This window comes from Sorex fumeus, unplaced genomic scaffold (assembly GCF_029834395.1).
Source record: "Sorex fumeus unplaced genomic scaffold, SorFum_2.1 ptg000008l, whole genome shotgun sequence".
Lineage (NCBI taxonomy): Eukaryota > Metazoa > Chordata > Mammalia > Eulipotyphla > Soricidae > Sorex > Sorex fumeus.
The window spans coordinates 20,688,551-20,711,638 of record NW_026606065.1 but is presented as its reverse complement, the minus strand read 5'-3'; positions in this window follow the sequence as shown (position 1 = coordinate 20,711,638).

Below are 23,088 nucleotides of genomic sequence, written 5' to 3'. Positions count from 1 at the left end.
AGTGCTGAGTGAGAAATTTATAGCTCTCTACATATATGTATAGATATGTATATGTGTACATACACACACATATATAAACATATTTATGGGAAAAACTGAAGGACCTTTAGTAACTTAGCTGGTAAAGAGCTTTCTTTGCAGTCCTGATGTCTTGAGTTCAATACCCAGCACTGCTTCACATGCTAAATGCAATCCTAGCAGTACTATCACTTGGCATCACATCAGAGGGTGTGATCTCCAACAAACCACACCAAGTATGGACTAGCATCACAACCAATCACCCAAAACAGCCTCAGAGTTATGAAAAGGGAAGAGTGAAATAAATTAAATTAAAACTAATTTCTCTTTTAAGAAACAAAAAAAAGGGAAAAATATAGATTAATAAAACTAAGTAATCATTTAAAGAACCTTAAAAACAAGGAGCCAATAAATAGTACAACAGGAAGGGCACTTGCCTAGCAGGTGGCAGACCCAGGTTCGATCCCCAAGCACCCCAAATTGTTCTCTGAGCCCCACCAGGAGATATTCCCTGAGCACAGAGCCAGGAGTAAACCCTGAGCAGCACTAGGTGTGACCCAAAAAATAAGCACAAGGTGAAACTAAAGACACAATGTGCATATGAGCGGCTCTCCAGCACGGCCACAGCCCCAGAAGCACAAGGACTTAATGCAGAACCCGGCAGCTTGGAGCAGAAAAGTGAATGGACTATGCGTTAATCCAGGCCATCATGTCTGCCCAGAGGGGAAAGGGTGTTGGTCCCTTTCGCCCTCCTCCCTCTGGAAAGAAAGATGGCGGCCACATGGGAGCCTTGTGGACAGCAGATATGAGCCGGGGATGTGGGGGCGACTAAAACCTCATGGGAAGGGGGACGTTTCGGTCCGTCCTTCACGCCCTACCGAGGTCACCAGTTGCCCCCCGCGAGTGGCTCTCCAGCACGGCCACGGCCCCAGAAGCACAAGGACTTAATGCAGAACCCGGCAGCTTGGAGCAGAAAAGTGAATGGACTATGCGTTAATCCAGGCCATCAGGTCTGTCCAGAGGGGAAAGGGTGTTGCCCCAGTCGCCTTCTCCTCTCTGGAAAGAAAGATGGTGGCCGCATGGGAGCCTTGTGGACAGCAGGTATGAGCCGGGGGACTGGGGGCGACTAAAACCTCATGGGAAGGGGGGCGTTTTGGTCCGCCCTTCACGCCCTACCGAGGCCACCAGTTGCCCCCCACTAGCGGCTCTCCAGCACGGCCACGTCTCCAGTGCACAGAAACCAATTTCTTAACTATCTGACTTTCAGTAGAAATACTTCCAGGGTCAATAAGTAAAATAGCAGAAATCCAAAACCAACATTTAATTCTTGAACCCAGCTGTAGAAAGCAAATCACTTCACAATGCTTTTTCAGCATGTCTGATTGGGGGGGGGGGGGGGTAAACTCTAAATAATAGTGGTGAATCTTTTATTGAAACAATGAATCTAATCAAAACAGATAGAGTGTTAACTAGAATTCATCTGCCCCACAGGGACTGGGAGGGGTGGGGGTGGGGTTTTATTGGGGTTCTTCATGGTAAAAAATAAGTTTTGGTAAAGGGAAATGTGTTTGATATTTGCATGACTGAGACCTAAACCTGAAAGCTTTGTAACCTTTCCCACGGTGATTCAATAAAGAAATAAAAAAAAAAAAGACACAATGTGCAAAATAGAACCAAAGAAACAGATTTGCTCGAAGTAAAGTAAAGGCCCTCCCGTTGATCATTGATTTGCTCGAGCAAGCCCAGTAACGTCTCCATTGGAGACTTTGTTGTTACTGTGTCTGGCATATCGAATACTCTCGGTAGCTTGCTGGGCTCTCCGAGAGGGGCGGAGGAATCGAACTCGGGTCGGCCATGTTGGCTGCGTGCAAGGCAAACGCCTTACCGCTGTGCTATCGCTCCAGCCCAAAGAAACAGAAGAAATAACAAAAATTAAATGACTGGTCCAAAAAGAAAGAGGAGGAGAAGGGAGGAGCGGGATGAGAAGAGGAAAGAAATTAATTCCCAATAGCAGATTACACATTCAATAAGAACTCATATCTAAAATATAACAACTCTGGAAATAGTTGCTAATAATAAAAGAATCCTATTTTTTAAAACTTACAAAAGATATGAAGGTTCACTTAATTGATTACTATAAAAACATTAAAAAACATTCAATATGATTAGCAATCAGGAAATTGCAAATTAAAAATCACAATATGGTATCACTACATACCTTTCAGAATGACTGCAATAAGAGTGACAATATTTTCTGTTGTAAACGTTAGTGAGGATGTGGAGAAAGTAGATGACTCACCTATTGCTGGAGTGAATATAACTGTGTAGTCACTCTGGACAGCTGATTGGTCATTTTTTAAAAAGATAACCTTGTGGGGTCATAGCAATAGTACATCAGGAAAGGTGCCTGCCTTGCATACGACTGACCTGAGTTCAATCCCCGGCATCCCATATGTCCCTCGAGCTTCTCCAGGAGTAATTCCTGAGTGCAGAGCCAGGAGTAACCCCTGAGCACCACCGGATGTGACCCAAACACCAAACAAAACAAAACAAAACCAAAAAACCCAACTTGTAGTAACTGCAGAATCCAGAAGTTGCATTCTTGGTCATTTGTCCCAGAAAAATGAATACTGATTGTCTACATTAAAAACCTAAACACGATTGTTGATTACCACTTAATTTATAATAGCCCCAAACTGAAAAGACCTTAGATATTTACCAGCAGATAAGTAATTAAACAAACTGGTGGAGTACCCATATCATAGAATGCTGTTCTATAATAAAAATGTTATAGATCTTTGATACGTGCCATAATTTGAATGACTCTCAGATGGTAATAATAGGGAAGAAAAAGCCAATTCCAAAAGACTGCATACTGATTCCATTTATAAAACATTTTTGGTTTGTGGTTTTTTTAATTTATTATTGTTATTTTAAAAAATTCTGATTGAGGTAATATGGTTTGAAATTGTGTTAAATTTTATGCTCTTGGTGTACAAACTTAATGCACGTATAACATTTTTAAGTGATAACTATAGAGATGACCTAAATATAGAACCGCTTAGTAACTGTCAGATGTTAAAAAATAGGGGTAAAGGTAGGAGGGAACTAGATGTTCATATAAAAGGCAACGAGAAAGATCCTGGCCATGAGGGAGATGTTCTGAACATTGGCTATACCTACTACTTCACAGTGAAGTGTGCTGTAGAGATTTGCAAGAAGTCGCTATTTTAGAATACTAGACCAAAAGGTATGCAAGTGCTCTCTGTTAATCCTTCCAACTGCTTGTGAATCTCCAGTTACTAGAAACTTTCATTCAAAAACATTTTAATTTTGTTTAGGTCAAGAGAAAAGATCAGAGTTCTCTGCAAGTTGATATGAAGGGGAATGACTTAGAAATAAAATGACAGCCCCTTGAGGTCATTAACAATAAAACTTTTTTCTCAAAATATAAATTAGTGATTTGACATTGTATTTTATTTTTTAAAAAGTGCATTAACTCCCAAGTATCTAATGTTTATGATCCTCTGGAATATGGGTCCCCCTTCTGAATTCTGCAGTTCAAATACAAATAAAATTTTAAGCAGCTCCAACTGGGAGTTGCTGAGCCCCATAAAAACAATTACAGTCATAAAGACATGCTGTAAAATCGATATTAGAACTTACTCAACCCACCACCTCCTCCTACCTCTCCACTCCTTCACACACATACACAAACAAAATGCTTGTCTTTTGTGCAGTGTATCCTAGGTAACTGTAGGCTGCATAAAGATATTGATTTAAAATTATTCTTTATTAAGTATATGTCAAGAACAAACCATTACCTTGACTTTCTGAATAATCACAGTATAAAGTAACTCATAAAACTCATATGCCTTGTTTTTCCATCTTTCATAGTTTTAGAAACTGCCCTTTTTGTATCCCTGACAAGGAACCAAAGCTTAAAAACAGCTTAGGACTAAGCAAGCTTTAAGAACTCAATCATTTTCTACCCTCCACACACCTTTATTTCCATCAAGATTATAAGTAACAGGACCAGACTAGGGAGATAGCTCAGAGTTGGAGAATGTGGTAGGCGTTTCAACTAGATACTGAGTTCAGTTCTTGTATGCCATTGCCCCCTATAGCACTGCTGGGTGTACCTTTGATGGTTCCTGAACACCTTAGGGGTGACCCCAGTGGTCCCAAGTCCACTGAGCCTGAGCATCTCTGAGTCAGGTCCAAGCAATGACCCATCCTCCCCTCTCAGGAGCACTGCTTTGGACCACTTCTACCCAACTACTCGCCAACTATCAAAATAAAAAAAAGTACCAAGGCCATTGTTCTGCAACAAACTTGTATTTTTCCTCACTCAATTTATGAAAAGCTAAAAATACCCGTCGAGGTAGATTACACTGAGGAAATGGAATATTCCTGACCTGCCGTCGCAACATAAAGCATCTCAACAGTTTGTTCAGTTTCAAATGTGCTCATTTAAAATACTTGGGAAACAATCATGCAGAGAATGAAGGTAAGACATAGTAGCCCGCCAGTCAAACAAGCCCTTTTTAAGTTTATGCTCCCTAATCCCTTTCCTAGCGTCTCCAAGTTTTGTTTTTTTATTTTTTTTAGTCACTAAATTGTTATAAGTGTGGTTTTATCTTTGTGGATAGCATGGTTAAAATAAAATTATAGAAAGGGACATTGTTCTCTTATGACCAGAATATAGAAAATTGTGATAATAAAATTATAGAACACCCATGCAGAGCTCTGTTCACATATAAAATCTATCTGAGGCATAGGACTAGATACAATTTGCACCAGTCTTTTAAAATATAGCTATTGCTAGAAAATGTTTTCCTCAAGTTATTGGTCTAAAATGCTGTTAACATGTACTGAATTATCTCTATGTTCCTAGCATTTAGCAATATAGCACAACAAATTCTAGCATAACTTTTAATTAAATATGTAAGTAAAAACATGATGGAAAATAGATTGTAGCATTTTTAATTATGTTGTTTTCATAACAAAAGTAAACCTCTAAAAAACAACACAGCTATTTTTGTGATTTTTTTTCCACCACACTTAGATCAACATTCTAGCTGGTCTAGGTGTTCACTTTTTTGGTAACCAAACACTACTATTAATAATACCTTAATATAAAATTAAAATGTTTTCACAATAAGGCAGTTCCTCCACCCACCTCCTTCCCCAATAAAATGATGCTTGTATACTAGCTTGCCTCCTCCTCCTTAAGTAAATCTGCTTTTAGTTTTGTGGCTTGGATCTGAGGTATTTATCTACAGGGTTGGACGAACTAATGAATAGGAGCATAATTCTTTTAAATAAGCAGAACATTCCAGAACAGCCTGCACAACAGCTTCTAGATATTCAATCTTGTGACCCAGAACGATCTGCAAATCGCTGCTTTTATTCATTTACTCACATTCAAGGGAATGTCCTCAAATATTCATGACTGGTAGAAAAATCAAATTCGCTGAAGTTTCAGCTCTTACAAGATGAAAATTTGTCTGAGAGGCTGTGACTGAGAAATTTTTTCAAGTATACAAATTCCTGACCTTAGAAAAGGTTGAGAAAGGTCACAAAGAAAGGTCAATGTTTGACCTTAGTGGTTCTGAATAGTTTTGACTTAAGTCAGCAATCAAGTGAGAGCTTTTCTTTGTGAGATGCCATAGACGACCCAGGAATAAATGATCAGAAAGACAGACAAAATCCTTGGCCTGGAGAGGTAATGCAGTGGGTAATGTATTTGCCTTGCTAGCAGTCTAGCCAAATACCATCCCCTGCACCTCATATGGTCCCTTAAGCCTGACAGGAGTGATCCCTGAGCCCAGAGCCAGGAGTAAGCATTGAATATTGCCAGGTATGGCTCAAAAACAAAAACAAAAAGACATCTTTCCAACAGTGAAAGCCTGCAGAAAGATAATTATTAAGCAGTTATTACAAATGGAAAAAAATGTGACAGAAATGGTAAAGAAATATTAGATGCAAGTTTTGCTGTTTGATGTTGGTATTATATAAAGTTAGATGTCATAGTTTATGCGATCTCATAATTGATTCCTCAATTATGATAACCACTTGCCCTATTTTGTTATTTTTTCATAAAATGTTTTATCATGGGGCTGGAGAGATAGCACAGCGGGTAGGGCATTTGCCTTGCACGCGGCTGACCCAGGTTCGATTCCCAGCATCCCATATGGCCCCCTGAGCACCGCCAGGAGTAACTCCTGAGTGCAGAGCCAGGAGTAACCCCGGTGCATCGCCAGGTGTGACGCAAAAAGCAAAAAAAATAAATAAATAAAAATAAAGGCAAATGTTTAAAAAAATGTTTTATCATAACTGCTCAGAACAACTAAAAATGGCATCTATTAAAAGGATATGTTGGGGGCTGGAGCAATAGCACGCAGTGGGTAGGGCATTTGCCTTGCATGTGGCCGACCCGGGTTCGATTTCCAGCATCCCGTAAGGTCCTCTGAGCACTGCCAGAAGTAATCCCGAGTTTATGAGCCAAGAGTAACCCCTGTGCATCACCGGATATGACCCAAAAAGCAAAAAAAAAAAAAAAAAAAAGGATATGTTAAGGGGTAGAGTTATAATATATTGAGGAAGGTGCTTGCTTTGCATGCAACTCACCTGGGTTCTAGGATATCTTATTATCCCCTCTGCCCTGCCAGGGGTGTCCATTGAATGTAGAACCAGGAGTAAGCCATGATCAAAGCCAATGTGGTCCCTCAAAAAAAAAAGAAAAAGAAAAAGAAAAAGAATATATAATCTCATGTAGGAAAAGCCAGATAAAGAGACCCAAAAATCACTTATTAAACAAGAAATCTGAAGGCAGTGATTGCAGGTGGATTCAACTCTTTAACCATGCCCTCAGAGATCAGGTTCCTCCTTCTACTGTCTGCTTTGAATCTTAGCATCTTGTCCTTCATCTTCATGCCTATTGCCCTCTAACCATCACGCTATCCTGCAAGGAGGGAAGGAAAAGAGGAATGAAGAGAACAGCCATCCCTGCCTGATCCCTTTTTATTAGGAAAGCCATTTTTTCCCCAGAAACAACACCCACAACAGCCTTCCCCTTGAATCTTATTCATCAGAATCAAATCACATGATCAGTTTCTTTGCCTTCTATTCTTTTATTTTCTTTTTGGGTCACACCCGGCAATGCACAGGGGTTACTTCTGGCTCTGCGCTCAGGAATTACCCCTGGCGGTGCTCAGGGGACCATATGGGATGCTGGGAATCGAACCCGGGTTGGCCGCGTACAAGGCAAACGCCCTACCCGCTGTGCTATTGCTCCAGTCCCTCTTTGCCTTCTATTCTTGATGAAATTGGGCAGAAACGAGATAAGAGCAAAGGCTAGAGGAGGAGAATTGACAGGTTGGGGATTTCTTCTCTCCTTTCTCTCGTGCCTTTTCAGCCCTACCATTCTGAACATTTGCTCCCCCACCCACCCAGTAAATGCTTCTGCTGGGCACCCTGCCCCATGACTCTTGCTTTCTTTAGGCTGTTAACCACATTTCACCGTTGCCTTTTCAGGATTTGGAATGATGTCTTACTTGGCAGGTCAGGGTGTCCTGTTGGTATCTTTCTCCCTGCCCACAGCTCTGGAAACGAACTTGTCATGAAAATGTTTTTACTCGACCATGTAAGTACAAGTCTGTCCAAAACCAGGGTTCCTACTGATACATATACAGACTTTTAACGGCAAAAGGAAGTTATTCCCTGCAAGTAGGAAATAAGGGAGACATAGACACAAACAAATTATGACCCATGCCACCCTGAACAAGCTGACAGTTAGACTAACAAAATAAAAAACAGTACTGCTGAGTCTTAAAAGGTCTCAACAACTGATGATTTACAACCAGGGACAGCTTTAAAAATGTTGGAAGGGACTGGAGACATAGTACAGTTTCTAGGTCACTTCCCTGGCATGCAGTCAGCCTGAGTTTGATCTCTAGTCCTCCTATGATCCCTTGAGCACTGCCAAGAGTCACGCTTGAGCACTGAGCCAGGAGTAAAACCTAAGAACCCCTACTTGTAGACCAAAAACATTAAACAATGACCAAAAAAGCAATGTGGGTGATCATTATCACTTTATACAGTCAGCAACTAATTCAGAGGCTTGTCCTTAGAGAAAGCTTTGCAATCTCCAATGTGCCTTCACATAAATTATCCCATCTTCATAAATGGCTCTGAATAAGAGGCCTGGGTTCATTCCCAGCACCACATGAATCCCCATAGACTGTAAAGAGTGACCCCAGGTACAGAACCTGGAGTAACCCAGAGAACTGCCAGGTGTGGCTCAAAAGCAAAGCAAACTGGGGCTGGAGCAATAGCACAGCGGGTAGGGCATTTTCCTTGCACACGGCTGACCCGGGTTCCATCCCAGCATCCCATATGGTCCCCCGAGCACCACCAGGAGTGATTCCTGAGTGCAAAACCAGGAGTAACCCCTGAGCATTGCTGAGTGTGGTACAAAAAAAGAAAAAACCCAAAGCAAACTAAAACAAAAAGAAAAGTCTTTTGCCTATGGCAAGACAGGTACTTATTTATTTATTTATTTATTTATAGGGATTAACCAAGAGATGTTCAAGAGGTCTCAGGGCCACTATGGAATACTCACCCAACAATAAGGACCTGAGAGTTTAGTGCTTAGACCAGAACAATGATGTTCAGCACAATACTGCTGCAGCTACCAGGATACTGCCTGAAGATGTTCAGAGGTCAAATGATGCCAGGGATCAAACTTGGGATTTTACACATGTTAGGCACATGCTCTACCCTTGGAGCCATATTTATGGCCCCCCAAAAGTATTTGCATCTTCATTTTAGAAATAGGTGACTAAAAATTCAGAAATAATATTTGCCTTTTTATGGATTGCACAGTCAAAAAATGGTAGAGGTAGAAAGTCAAGGGAGGGTTTCTGACTCCAAAATTAGTTCAAGAGTTCTTCCCAGTGCTTGACTGAGTTCAGGGCATAAAACCCCACCACCAAAGACTCAGTTTCCCTTCTGCCCCTTTTTCCGCATTCTAACTTTATGTCAGGCACCTCTGTCTGTCTGTCTGTCTGTCTGTCTGTCTGTCTCTCTCTCTCTCTCTCTCCTTCTCTCTTTCCTTATGGGCATTATGATTTGCAATCACTTTACTGAAAAGTTATCATGTTATCATGTTTGTCCTTTTACTTTCAGCCTATGTGTTCCCTTTAAAAATCCCCCATGTTGGATGGAACCCTGCAGACAAAAAATATCATTTATTCCCAGATGCCAACATCTACCATTAGAAGAATGGAAGACTTATGTGTTCCCTTTATTATTTATTTGTTTGTTTATTATTGAATCACCATGAGATGCACAGTTACAAAGTTGTTCAAGGTTGGGTTTCAGTCACACAATGTTCCAACACCCATCCCAATCCCTTCACAAGCATACATTTCCCACCACCAAAGACTCAGTTTCCCTTCTGCCCCTTTTTCCCCATTCTAACTTTATGTCAGGCACCTCTGTCTGTCTGTCTGTCTGTCTGTCTGTCTGTCTGTCTGTCTCTCTCTCTCTCTCTCCTTCTCTCTTTCCTTATGGGCATTATGATTTGCAATCACTTTACTGAAAAGTTATCATGTTATCATGTTTGTCCTTTTTCTTTCAGCCTATGTGTTCCCTTTAAAAATCACAGATAGCACAGCGGGTAGGGCATTTGCCTTGCACGCAACCAGGTTCTATTCCCAGCATCCCATATGGTCCCCCGAGCACCGCCAGGAGTGATTCCTGAATGCAGAGCCAGGAGTAGCCCCTGAGCATCACTGGGTATGACCCAAAAAGAAAAAAAAAATCACAGATTCTGCTTCCAGTGAAATCTGTAAAGAGAAGGAGTCAGATGAACATTAAAACTGTGGCTCTACCACTTACTAGTTGCATGACTGTGGGGCAAGTTACTTTGTGAACTTTGTTTTCCTATTTTATGAATTTCAGATATTAATATCTTAACATCTTAAGATATTGCCATGAAGTCTAAATTATGATTATGCATAGTGATTATTGTTATTGTAGTAGATATGATATCTTACATTCATGAGACTCGTGATTATAAATTATCCTGGATTCTATGACAAACTTTCAAAAGTTTCATATATCATTGATAAATAGCACCAATAACTTTATCAAACAACTTTCAGATAGGAACAAACCTCAAAAATCTGCTCAAATTTTTGTGTTTTTGATCATACCCAAGACCATGAGAGCTAATACTGAAATGATTGCTGTGTGCCAGGTATAAGGTAGTAAGTTATTAATGTTTCTGCACACTTAAGTATTTTTGGAATTTATTTTTAATTTTTGAGAACAAACCTTGAAACCAAAATTATTATTGAATAAAAAGTGAAAGATTTATCCACCAAGGCAATTATTTATACTTCTAGGGTCTGATGAAACTCCAGGTCATAGGGATTTTGCTCTAAAATGTAAACCAAGGGCCAGAGAAATAATATAGAATAATATAGAAGTAAAGTAATATAGGAGTAAAAAGTATAGGAGTACTGTCTTGTCATTAGGCACTTCAGTGGTGGTGCAGGTGCATTTTTGTATATAAAAGTCATAAATAATAGACTATCATAACTATTTCACCCAACCTATAATAATTTTTTTAGATTTTATTTTATTTTTTTGATTTACAATCCTATTAATAATGATTTCCCATGGACATAATTCCAACACCACGCTCAGTATGCTTGAAGATAAAATTAATTTTTTATGTAGGAGTATTGCTATTTATTTAGCCACTGATTAGGTTGATTGAATTTTGCATGAACTCCACCTTACTTTTTTCCCCCATTTTTTATATTATTTATTGAATCACCATGAGAGCAGTTACAAGGCTTTCAGGTTTAAGTCTAGATCATACAATGAAACACCCATACCTTCACCAGTGCCCACTCTCCACCACCAAAAACCCCAGTATACCCCCATCCCACACCCTCCCCCCACCTGTGGGGCAGATGATTTCCAAATCACTCTCTCTATACTTTGAACACATTCAACAGTTCGATACCACACCCACCATTATTATTTGGGATTTTACCCCAACACTCAGATCTGCCGAAAAGGCAACCATAGACAATTTGTTTTTTATTGCTGGTCATGAATAATATATGATGTCACGTGGCTGCAGTAGTGGCTGCGCAATTTTGAAATTCTGAAATTTTAACAATTAAATCTGGAGAGATTTCTTGCCAAAACCTGCTAGGTTCCAAGATCCGTTCCTGAGTCTCTGGGATCATGGCCATTAAGCAGCTTGATCAGGAGCCAGAGAGGCGGTTCATGGGCAGAAACTCACGGTCTTGTTGGGGTGGGGAGGAAATGGCCGGCTCCACTCCCATCTCATGAGGCCCCACGTGTCTCGTCACTACAGGCCCAAACCTGACTGTCCAATGGTCTCTGGCGGATGGTGGCCACTGAGTCGCCAAGAGGGAGCAGGCCAAGGCACAAAACCTATTCCCACCTGGAGTGGCCTGGAACTGGTAACCTACTCAGGGACCGGATGTATTTCTGCCAAAAGCCATTGGGTTTCGAGATTTGTTTCTGAGACTCTGGGATCATGGCTGTTACATAGCTTGATCAGGAGCCAGAGAGGCCATTTGTGGGTGGCGACTCAGGGTCTCATTTGGATGGGGAGGAAAGGGCCAGCTCCACCCCCATCCTGTGAGGCCCAATATGTCTCATCACTGCAGGCCCAAACCTCACTGTCCAATAGTCTCTGGAAGATGGCAGCACCGAGCTGCCTAGGGGGAGCAGGCAGAGGGACAATACCCTTTCCCCCCTGGGGTGGCCCGGCAACAGTAACCTACTGCGTGGCCCACACGCATTTCTGCCAAAAGCTGCTGGGTTTCAGGATTTGTTTCTGAGTCCCTGGGATCATGGCCGTTAAGCGACTTGATCAGGAGCCAGAGAGGCCATTCGTGGGTGGCGACTCGGATCTCGTTGGCACGGGGAGGAAAGGGCCGGCTCCACTCCCATCCCGCGAGGCCCCACGTGTCTCATTACTGCGGGCCCACACCTGACTTCCAGTGGCCTCTGGAGGATGACGGCCACTGGGCCTCCAGGGAAAACAGGCCAAGGCACAAAACCTATTCCCACCTGGGGTGGCCCAGCACTGGTAGCCCTCTGCAGGGATGGAACGCATTTCTGCCAAGAGCTGTTGTGTTTCGAGATTTGTTTCTGAGTCTCTGGGATCATGGTCGTTAAGTAGTTCAATCAGGAACCAGAGAGGCCAGGCCTCCAATTATATAGCTGAGCCAGAAGTGGTTTGTGGGTGTGTCTCCCACATATCTAACTTTTGGCCGTTTACTTTCTTGGTAAACTTTGCCCCAAGTTTTTGGGGTCTGGCCAAAGGCACAGCAGCAGTTTTGGGGTATCTGGAAGTCTGAAGGCGCCATCAGGCTGCTGATGCACTCACCTCACAGGTACAGATTGACCTGCTGGCGGCACCATACCCCAGATAAAATAATTTTAAAAGAAAAAAAAAATCAATTGTTTCTGCTATTACTTTAAGTATTTTCTCTACAAAGATTTTATACTTTCCCTCAGCTCCTCCTGTGGAGAAATCTCTTTGTATCAAGTCATAGAACCAGCAGGAAACAGATGGGACAATTGAGAGGACTTTAATAAAGGACTTATTTAAAAGTGAGTGAATTTCCTTGGACCAGAAACAATCAGGAACCATTACCTCCCCTAGATTTGACGAGTAAGTGAAACCACAGAGAGAAAAGCTATCATATTTTGTGTTGTTTTGTAGTCCATCTCCCCCACCCCCAGCCATCCCCACTCACACACACACACACACACACACACACACACACACACACACACACAAATCTGCCTTTTTCTTTATTGCTATTTCACCTTGACCAGTGCTCACACATAAGGTTATGGTTGCTGGGTGCTGTGGCAGACCACAGTGGGGCTTTCTCACCCTTTGGTTGTGATATTTGCACACATGCTTACTTAGTTGTAATAATCCTGCACGTTCCAATTGTGGTGCCACACAGGTGCGTGTCGGGATCTCACTACCTCTCAGTTTCAGTGCTTACTCACATCTGTTGTGTGCTGGAGATGACATACTTTATGGTGGCACAGGCAGCCCCAGACTAATCTCACAGGGAGCCTGGAGGCAGCACAGCCAATGGAACTCTTGTCCTCACACTGGCAATGCAAGTGTTTTTCGCCGCTGAGCCAGCCCTGAACCAAGAAGCTGTATTTTTAACACAGGGCTGATCCCAGGAGTCGTGGTCTTGTGACCTGAGCAAAGAGGACACGAAGGGACAGTCAATGACAACTTGTTAAAAAAAAAAAAAAAGGAAGAAGAAAGAAGAAGAAGAAGAAGAAGAAGAACAAAAAGAAGAACAAGAAGAAGAAAAAAAAGGTGGAGGAGTTAAGATCCCAAGCCTATATCCTGCCAGTCATCAGATCTCCACTGGCAATCCTGTTAGCCAGACTCAAGCAGAAGGAAGCCGACTTTAGTGTTGTTCGTCTACAAGGACACAAAGCAGGGTGAAGGAGAAGAGAAACAGAAAATATCAAACCAGTCCTGGTTGAAAAGCAAAAGTGCTTTTCAACCAGGAGTGAATGCATGAAAAGCATGAGCTTTTCCCCTGCTATGTCTTTGCAAAAAAGTTCCCTCCTTAAAAAAAAAAAAAAAAAAAAAGAGGGGCTGGAGCGATAGCACAGCTGGTGGGGCGTTTGCGTTGCACACAGCGGACCCGGGTTCAATTCCCAGCATCCCATATGGTCCCCCAAGCATCGCCAGGAGTAATTCCTGAGTGCATGAGCCAGGAGTAACCCCCGTGCAAAGCCGGGTGTGACCCAAAAAGCAAAAAAAAAGAAAGAAAGAAAGAAAGTCTCCTGAGGGTTTAGAGCATTCGCACAGTGGGTAGGACACTTGCCTTGCAGACAATTAACCTAGGTTCCATCCTAGCACCACTTAAGATCCCCTGAGCCAGGAGAGATCCCTGAACACAGAGCCAGGAGTCAGCCCCAAGAACTGCCAGGTGTGGTTCAAAAACTAAAACCAAAAACAACCAAACAAAGTCACTCTTAAACATTAGTTGAAGAGAGAATTGCAGGCAGCCAGGCCTTCTCAGCAATCAGTGGTAGCAACAAAGTTATCATGTGCCTCCAGCCATTTATCAAGGACAGAAAGCCCTGATCCAGCCTGGAGATGTCACTGAGTAAGAAACAAAACACTGGCTGCACAGGTTGAGATCTGGAAAAATCATCAGGGCCTTGTAGGAGACAACCAAGTGAGACTTTGTAGAAAAACTGGATGTTTATTCAGTAAACCTTTTTGGGGCACTGAGAAAATTCTATTTAGTCTGGAGTACAGAGAAAACTGACTATGTACCAACTCTGTCAAATTTTACCTGTTGTTTCATTTGAAGATCAAAGAGTTGAAGTTTCTATTTAAAAGTTATTATTTAGGGGCTGGAGCGATAGTACAGTGGGTAAGGCGTTTGCCTTGCATGTGGCTAACCCAGGTTAGATTCCCAGCATCCCATATGGTCCACCAAGCACCACCAGGAGTAATTCCTGAGTGCAGAGCCAGGAGTAACCCCTGAGCATCGCCAGGTATGACTCAAAAAAGCAAAAAAAAAAAAAAAAAAAAAAAAAAAGTTGATATTTAGCCATTCTGGCATATCTAATCAAGGAAATTTGTTGACTGACAGTGATAAGCCAATAAAGTTGTAACAAGCACTGAATGAACATGTCTCTCAGCTTCCACATTCCCACACAGACCCACCCACCCAACATTCATCATCCAACAGTTGAAGTGAGACTTTTGAAATACGTTAGGTCACGTTACTTTCTGATTAGAATTCTCGACTGATTTCTCATTTCATCTACAATAAAATCCAAAGCTTACCACATCAACAAAGCCCTTACAGAATTTCCCAAGCACTGCATCGTGGTTCATCAATGGGTCATGTCAGGTTTCCCCAGAAACCCATAAATAAACTCACTCCCTATTTTCTTCAGGTTCAAATGTCACATTCAGAAAGAACTTTCCTTTACCATGCCACATAAAGAAATCCATTCACTTTTCACTCTTTTTCCTTTAACTCAACTTCATATTCTTCAAATCTTTATTATCAATGAAAATAGAAAATTTTGTCCTTTGGCAGGGAGGGGGGTGGGCACAGGGATGGGCTACCACCCAGCACGCAACCCAGCAGTGCCCGTGGTGCTTCAGGGATCACAAGCAGATGTGCAGAGCTGGGGATCAAACCCAGGTGAGCCACATGCAAGGCTAGAGCCTTACCCACTGTACTATCACCTCAGCCACAATGCAAAGTGGGCCGAGAAAGAACTTGAATGGCAACCAAATAGCAGGTTGGAAGGTGCCTGGCTCTCAAGTCCTCAAAGCAGCCATCTAGTCTAAGTCACAAGAAGGAGCTTCTATACTGTAAGAACGGGGGGTGGGCGGGGGGAGTGCGGGCTGCAGACCAGTGGGTGCCAGAATGCATCATACAAGCCTTTCCTGGGTCAGTCCTCTGAGGTTCAGCCTCATCTGCCTCCCTAAACAAAGTGATCATAATTTCTGTCAGAGTCTTTTATTTGTAAGAAATAGAGATGCATCTAATTGACACAAAACAGTGCTAGTTGAGGAAGGGGTGTGGGGAATGGGGGGATCATGTCAGCTCCTACACAGGAGGAAGTCCACCCAGAAACTCAGGAACCATTTTAAACGGTTTTAGAGGGTGAGACTAGTCACTCTGATCCCAAAGCTGCAGACCTGCTATCAACTCATTTTTTTTTTCATTCCTTTCATTTCATTCCTTCATTCTTCTCATTCTTTCCATTCCTTGTAAATGCTTGAGCAGGATCTGGTTGAATCAGCTCAATACTGTTTAGAGAGCCTATTGTCTGAGGCCCACTCCTGGAGGATTAGTGAGCTGTGGATAGCTGCCCTTGAATCTAATTCTTCCTCTAGTCAACCAAGGATAGGCTGCGGGAAGAGACTCTGTCACTCCTCATGACTTTGTTTCCTATAATAATTAAAGACTTGTGGTGATTACCTTTATTGTAAGGGTAAAGAAGAGAAAGATGTTTTTCATGATACTTGAAATGGAAGTTTGATGACCTTCACCTAAATCGTTGCAATTGCTTGTTGATTATTATCTTTCCACCAATAATCCCATTATCTCTTCACACAGCAGCCCTAGCAATTCTTTGAAAATAAGTCACATTATCTCCAACACCATGCGGCCTTCTTGTCTCATTTCTATGAAAGGAGAAGTTCAGGGAGGAGAGACAACACAGGGGTTAGGGCATTTGCCTTGCACACAGATGGCCTGGGTTCCGTCCCTGACACTGCATAGGGTGCCTTGAACTCTGCTGTCAGGAGTGATCCCTGAGCACAGAGCAAAGAGTAAGCCCTGAGCATCACTGTGTGTAGCCCCTGATCCCAGCATTGAAAGAATTAATAAAAATAAAAGTGTAATTTCTGAGAAGCAAACATAGGGGATCCCCTCCTCCCACCCCCCACCCCGCCTTTACTCTGCCCAGCAATCTGATCTTGTTGGTTGTGTTAGGACAGAAAGCTCACTGCCACCCGAAAGTTTTCATTACACTTACCCTGCCTTCTGTCTGAAATGCTATTATCAGAGAGTCCAAGCTAGTGTAATCTTTGTGCTAAACACATCCCTTAATACAATGTCTTGACCCCACACCAGGCTGTCTTCACCAGGGCACCTTGGAGGGGGGCGGGTTGAGTTTCCCTCGCTGCCCCAGCAGAACCCTGACAGGCAAAAACCTCCAGAACCCAACCATAGCCATGGTCAATTCCACTCTCCACATGCTTGGATGAGCCTCACGCGTGAAGGAACCAGCAGAGGAACCCAGGTATGCAAGACCCGGAGCTGAGATCTCCAAACTTGCTCCTCCCCCCAGACCCCCTTTTTCCAGTAACTTGGCAGCCACACCCACAAACTGCCCTCCCCCACCTGTATAATCTTATCAACTGCCAAGATCCAGAGACTATGAAATAAAGCTTCCCACACATATGTGGTGGGAAGGTGCATGGTGGTGGAATTGGTGTTTGAATATTATCTGCAATGAACTATTGTAAACAATGTTATGAAAATAAAATAAAAACATTTTAAAATCCCTTGAGTAATACCTAGCCCTACCAGCCCTTTACAAACTGCAAGCAGAGCCAGACAGATCAATCAGCAGTTAGAGCATTTGCCTTGCACCCAGCTGACCTAGTTCGATGCTCTGCATTGCATATGAACTCCCGAGCACTGCGAAGAGTGATCCCTGAGCACAGGGTCAGGAGTAAGTTCTGAGCAATGCTGCCTGTGATCCCAAACCAAAAATAAATCACAGTATCACTGTCATTCTGAAATTCATCAATTTGCTCAAGCAGGTGCCAGTAACATCTCCATTTGTCCCAGCCCTGAGATTTTAGCAGCCTCTTCTTACTCGTCCTTCCCAACGATGCCATATTAGAGGTTTTTTCAGGGTCAGGGGAATGAGACCATTATTGTTACTGTTTTTGGCATATTGAATACACCACAGGGAGCTTGCCAGGCTCTGCCCTGTGGGCGAGATACTCCAGTTAGCTTGCCAGGGTCTCTGAGAGGGACAGAGAGTATATATAAGAGAATACAAGCAAGTATGTTAAAACCAAACACATGTGTGTTGCTTTAGGTACCTTAGTGGGCTAGACTATGAGAGGTCGCTCTTCCGGAAGCTTTGTTTTATAGTCTCTGGATCTTGGCCATTGATGGGATTACATATTACAGGAGGCAGTTTGTGGGTGTGACTGCCAAGCTACTGGAAGATGGGGGATCTGGGTGGAGGAGGCCCAGTCCCTATCCGAGCAGGCTTGGAGATCTCAGTCCCGGGTCCCGCATACCTGGGTTCCTCTGCCAGTTCCTTCATGTGTGAGATTCACTGGAGTATGTGAAGAGTGGCCTTGAGCATGGCTGGGTTCTGGAGGTTTTCGGCTGCCAGGGTATTACTTGCAGCGGGAAGGGAAACTCAACCCGCCCCCCTCCGAGGGGCCCCAGTGAAGACAGTCTGGCTCGGGGGCAGGATTAATTAATTAATTAAAAATAAATAAGCAAATAAATAAAAATTGCAAATATGTACTGAAGCTTAAGACACTAACCTTGCATCCCACCAGCCTCAGTTCTATCCCTGCATGGATGGTCCCTGAACAACACAAGGAGTGACCCCAAAATGCAGAGCCATGAGTAAGCTTCATGTTTCCCAATCTCCCTAATCCCCTTATCCTTCTGTATTTTTTTCTCATACTTCTTTCTGGCTTCCAGCACACATTATCATTTATTAGGTTATATTGTCTCCCCGTTTCCGACAGAAATTCCACAGGTCAAGGATTTTGTCTCTTTTGTTGACTTTATAAAAATAAATAAACAAATCTAGCACTTAGAGTCTGTACTAATAAAATGCCTGCTGAAAAATAAATAAAATTTCTGTGAATTATGTGAAGTATTTTCCGTCCTATTTTTTTTCTACTTAAGAATTTTGGTGCATTCTTTCATATAACGTTGAATTTTCTTCCATTCATCATGCTTTTTTATTCTTCAAGGGCCACACTCATTAGTGCTCAGTTCTTACTGCTGGTGGTGCTCAAAGAAACAAATGAAGAGCTGGGGAGTCAAAGCAGGTCAGCCACATTGAGGCAAGCATCCTACTTGCTGTACTAGCCCTCTGGACCTAATGGTGTATTTTAAATTGATATGTGTTGAAAATTCCATTTGACCTATGAGAATGTCAGTATAGTTTCAAAATGTGAAATTTAATAACTTTTACAGTTAATGAAAGTTAGCAACAAAATAGGTATATTTGTTCATTTGGGGAAGCATTGTAGCACGGTCCCGTTTTCATCGATTTGCTCAGGCGGACACCAGTAACATATCCATTGTGAGACTTGTTGTTACTTGTTGGGCATATCAAATATGCCATGGGGAGCTTGCCAGGCTCTGCCATGCAGGCTGGATACTCCTGGTAGCTTGCCGGGCTCTCCAAGAGAGACGGAGGAATCGAACCCGGATCAGCCCCGTGCAAAGCAAACACCCTACCTGCTGTGCTATCGCTCCAGGCCAGTCTTGGGGAAATCTTTTTAAAACAGTGTTAACTGTTTCAATGCACCTATGTATAGCAGCCTCACCTTTTTTTTTCCTTTGTTTTTTCGATAAGCATTTGTGGAATTGAATATCTGCTAAATGTGAGGGCTGGCAAGTTTCTGTCACAAATGAAGTGTTGACTTTTTGGCATATTTTGTGACCACTCAGGGTTTTTTTTTTTTTTTATTGTTTATGTTCAGATTTTCAGCTGCAGGTTTGGGTTGGGGTTGCCAGAAGTCAGATTGCTAAACAAGCAGTGTCACTATATTTAGAATTTAAATGTTAGACTACAAAATAGAGTATCTGGTTTTGCCACCTTACTTGACTCTGTGTGCAAGGATTAATTTGCAGTTAAAAAAAATTTGAGATGGTTCTGGGGATGTAGTTCAGTGGTAGAGACTGCTTCCATATCTGGGTTCAATTCTCGGGATCTAAAAAAACAAGTAAGACATGTATATGAATATTTTTGGTATGATTCAAAGGTTTTATTACTTTAGAAACTATATTCTTTTTCTGTCAAAACCTTTTATGTATGCCTCTAAGTTAGTTTGTATATGCTTTTTTGCTAGGGGACTGCTATAAAGCACATTATTGATAATTAAATAATGACATTTTCTATTCCTAAATCAAGGTAAGAAGTCCAACTAAATTGTGCAGTAACATTTAGATACAATTTTGTAAGAAAGTAAAAGAGCCTGGTGAGGTATGATTATTGAAAAATGTTGTCGGTAATAGTCATCTGATTATGTGTCTTTTACTGCAATATTATTCTGTAGAGCTGTTCCTCATAAAATAATAATATTTCATCCCAGAATGAGATGTTTTTAAATTAAGAACAAAACAATCTCTTCCTCAGGTTATAAAGTTCTTGGCAAGCCTTCCGGCACTGTACAAATGTAGAACATTACTATCTCATTATGTTATTTCACAATGTCCTAAATACTTTTTTGTTGTGGGGAAAAAAATAAAACTTAGAAAAGACCCACAAAGTACAGAGAGAACTTAACATCTTTAATGAACAACTCAGATTTGTTACAAAAACTGAAAATTAGTTTCTCCTTAAATCTCTAATGCTTTCATTTTCATTTATTGAATTTTTTTATAAGGGATTGTGATCCTATAGGATTATAATCCTCTATAATCTCTAGATGAAGTGAAATTTTCTGAGGTATTTCACATCAGATAAGTAGAAAATAATAAGTTTCAGTCCAGTTATATAAAATAAAGAACCCAGATTTTTAAAAAAATTTTTATTAGTGAGACACCATGAGGTACAGTTGTAGACTTACAAATTTTTGTGCTTGGGTTTCAATTATACAATGATCAAATGCCCATCCCTCCACCAGTGCCCATTTCCCACCACCACGAATCCAAGTATTCCTCCCATCCTCCATCCCCCCATCCCACCCTGCATCTGTGGCAGGGCATTCCCTTTTGTTCTCTCTCTCCTTTTGGGTGTTGTGGTCTGCAAAAGAGGCAATTAGTGGCAATCATGTTTGGTCTATAGTCTACTTTCAGCATGCTTCTCCCATCATGGGAGGATCCTCCCAACACCCTTTATTTGGTGCTCCCTTCTCTATCTGAGCTCCCTTTTCCCCTAGCATGTGTGGCTGGCCTCCAAGCCATGGAGCAAAATTCCTGGTACTAATCTCGGCCATTCTTGGGTGTTAGTCTCCTATTTTGTTACTTTATGTTCCCCAGATGAATGCAATCTTTCTATGTCTATCCCTCTCTTTCTGACTCATTTCTCTTAACATGATACTTTCCATGTAGTACCACTTGTATGTAAATTTTATGACTTCATCTTTTCTAACAGCTACATATTACTCCATTGTGTAAATGTACCAAAGTTTCTTTAATCAGTCATCTGTTCTCGGGCACTCAGGTTTTTTCCAAATTCTGGCTATTGTAAATAGTGCTGCAATGAACAAACAAGTGCACATGTCTCTTTGATCAGACATCTTTGCCTCTCTGGGATATATTCCCAGGAGTGGTATTGCTGGGTGAAATGGGAGCTCGATTTCTAATTTTTTGAGAATTGTCCATACTGTTTTCCAGAAGGGCTGAACCAGTCGGCATTCCCACCAACAGTGAAGTAGGGTCCCTTTTTTCGCTGCCACATCTGCGCCAGCACCGGTTGTTTTTGTTCTTGTGGATGTGGGCCAGTCTCTGTGGTGTGAAATGATATCTCATTGTGGGAACCCAGATTTTTATCTTCATTTCCACGACTATAACATTACAGTTAAATTTTTTTAATGAATAAACCCACAAATATTGCAAAAAATTGGAAATATAATAAAATAGAGGATGGGGAAACAAAAGAGAAACAAAATGGAAAAGCAGAAAGGAGAGATATGGGAGAAAATACCAAAGATAATGGCAACTAGAAACCCCAAGATAACAACTATTCAAAATTTCTGAAAGCAACCAGGACAAATTCGATCAAGAAAACGAAAGGGTATCTATAATAGAGAGAAAAAAATGCCTGATGTCAGCTATTCAGAAAAGTATTGGGGTTGTTTTGCTTTGTTTTGTTTTGTTCTCTATAGGTAGAATTTGGGGTCTATTGGTGGTTGAGTGACAGAAAACAACAGAACCAAAAGACTAACCCTGCACAATGCTAACTCCAGGAATTATAAGAAGAACAAAAAAGGCAAGCATAGTACACTATGAGCTTAGGTCCAAATAGCATCCTTGTAATTATATAACACAGATTATTGATTGAACTAACATAGTAATACTATGCTTTTTTTCGGGGGGGGGGGTGTTACACCCAGGAATGCTCAGTGGTTACTCCTGGCTCTGCACTCAGGTGCTTGGGGGACCATATGGGATGCTGGGGTTTGAACCCAAGTCGGCCTCATGCAAGGCAAACGCCCTACCTGCTATACTATCTGTCGCTCCAGCCCCAAACATAGTAATACTACGTTTTTTATGTGATGTGAGAGATGGAAAATATCTATTTGAATGTGTTTATGTCTGTGAAAGAAAAAAAAAGAAAAGAAGTGAACAATATTATCACCTTCCTTGGTAGAAAAGCTACAGATAATGTCTAAAACTAAAAAATTACTGGGCAGAAGGTATGGTGTTGCCAGCAGGTCAATCTGTACCTGTGAGGAGAGTGCATCAGCAGCCTGATGGTGCCTTCAGACTTCTAGACACCCCAAAATTGCTGCTGTGGCTTTAGCCAGACCCTAACAAACTGGGGCCAAGTTAACAAAGAAAGTAAGCAGCCAAAAGTTAGGTATGTAGGAGACACACCCACAAACCACCTCCAGGTCAGCTATATAATTGGAGACATGGCCTCTCTGTTTCCTGATGAAATTGCTTAACGACCATGATCCCAGAGACTCAGAAGCAAATCTCAAACCCAGTGACTTTTGGCAGAAATGCGTCTGGTCCCTGCAGTAGGTTACCCTCGCTGGGCCACCCCAGTTGGGAATAGGTTTCATGCCTTGGCCTGTTCCCTCTGGCAACTCAGTGGCCGTCACCCTCCAGAGGACAGTCAGGTTTAGGCCCGCAATGACGAGACACGTGGGGCCTCATGGGATGGGGTTGAGCTGGCCCTTTCCTCCCAACCACAACAAGACTCCGAGTTGCTGCCCACTAACAGCCTCTCTGGCTCCTGATCAAGCTGCTTAATGGCCATGATCCCAGAGACTCAGGAACAAATCTCAGTACCCAGCGGCTTTTGGCAGAGATGCATCTGGTCCCCACAAGAGATTACTGGCACTAGGCCACCCCAGATGGGAATAGGTTTTGTGCCTTGGCCTGTTCCCCCTGGCGGCTCAGTGCCACCATGCTCCAGAGGCCATTGGACAGTCAGGTTTGGCCCCACAGTGACAAGACATGCAGAGCCTCACAGGATGGGGGTGGAGCCAGTTCTTTCCTCCCCACCCCAACGAGACCCCAAGTTGCCACCCATGAA